Raw genomic sequence first — 1638 nt, forward strand, 5'->3', positions numbered from 1 at the left:
CCTGAAACCCCCTACCGTTATCATATAACGAGTGTACATTGATCATGATACAAAAGCATGATGGGTCCTCCAAAATTAAATCCGGCCAACAACTAATCTAGAATCTAGATCTAGATATCTAGTCTAACAGGAGGAGAAGCGAGATGATTAGCCTAGACCTTTATTCTAGATTCTAGACTAGATCTAGAATAGATCTAGACTCTAGATATAGATATCTAGATCTAGATCTAGATCTAGACAAAATCCCGACATTCTTAACTGTAACTAAGAAGGGGGCAAGTTTCTGAGCGCATCATGGCGAGGGCAACATCTAGGATAGGCATATATCTCACGTAAGATTCTCGATCTAATCTAGAATCTAGATATCCAGATAGATTCTATGTAGAGATCTAGAATATAGATCTAGATATCTAGATATACCAAGACAAGATGGTAATCCAGCGAGAAGAATCTACTCACATTCTCTCTCCGTCATCGTTCGGTGTTCAGCGTTTGTCCGTCACCTTCACTCACGCTCCGGCCTTGCCTTGTCGTTGTCGTTGCTGTTGTTGTCGTCGAGAAAAACAAGAATCGTCTCACTAAATCCCAGCACTTTACTCACAAGGAATCAATACCAATGGCGCTCACAACCTCCACGGCATTTAGCGATAAGAACAACAGCAGTGATAATATTAAATAATGATAATAATAATATTGATGGCAATAATCCCAGAGAAGAATGGTGGTGGTAAAGCCGGCGAGGCAGCGAGGTGGTTGGTTCTCCAGCCGACTGGCGTGGTGGAGTAACGGGAAGATAGAGCGTGTGTGTGCGTGTGTGCGTGTGTGTGTGTTGTAGCTGCTGTAGCTTGTAGGCCTAGGCCTTGCTGGTTGAGAGAGGGGGGAACATGGCCAATCGGACTCGCACGCGCGCACACCGGTATCGGAGAGCAGGCAGGGTAGTATCGATCTCATGTGCTCGACAGACGTAAATACTCGAATAATCCTTTACGCTGAAGTCTTCTTCGATACTTTGTGAAAGAAAATTTTAATTAATTTTTTTGTTGTTGTTTTGTTAGTGCTTTACGCGCTTGAAACTGCCTAAGGTCATATGTGCGGGACACATTAACAATTTTCAGTTGGTAGGAAATTTCGAACTTTGCCCGGGTGGCGGCCAAACCCTACTCTTATCGATTTTAGACCACCAAGGGATCTCTATTACTTTAACGAGCGCAACTTGCACACGGGACCTTCGAGATTTTTCGCCCTTGTCCGAGAAGACTAGGTGTAGCAGTAGACAGGTTGCAGAAAGAGCCAGGAGCCAAGAAGTGGGGGCAAAAGAGGTGATGGGTAGGGGTAAAAATTGGGGGAGAAAGCAGAGGACAGAATACTGCTGTATAGCAGGAAAGGATGTGAAAGGAGACAATTTTAGAGAAGAATTTTTTCCGTCGCTACCCGGATTCGAAACCGGGACCTTTGAATTCGAGACGAACACCTTAAGCTCTAGGCTACGAGAGCCCCTTAGTAATTTCAACATTATGGATGGTAGCAATCGCATAAAAAGAATGCTGGTTTTGTCTCTCTATACCTGTCTCTTTATCCCCATCTCTCTCTCTCTCTCTCTCTCTCTCTCTCTCTCTCTCTCTCTCTCTCTCTCTCTCA

At 44.3% G+C, this 1638-nt stretch overlaps 1 protein-coding gene across 1 annotated transcript in view; it reads right to left on the bottom strand.

Moving 5' to 3' along the window:
• Positions 1-815, bottom strand: part of LOC101845291 (trithorax group protein osa) — a gene marked incomplete at its 3' end in the record, with an annotated part of 23735 nt that extends 22920 nt beyond the window's left edge. The window contains 1 exon segment of the mRNA XM_013090197.2: positions 460-815.
• Positions 816-1638: the final 823 nt, after the last annotated feature.

This window comes from Aplysia californica, unplaced genomic scaffold (assembly GCF_000002075.1).
Source record: "Aplysia californica isolate F4 #8 unplaced genomic scaffold, AplCal3.0 scaffold01173, whole genome shotgun sequence".
In the NCBI taxonomy this organism is placed as follows: domain Eukaryota; kingdom Metazoa; phylum Mollusca; class Gastropoda; order Aplysiida; family Aplysiidae; genus Aplysia; species Aplysia californica.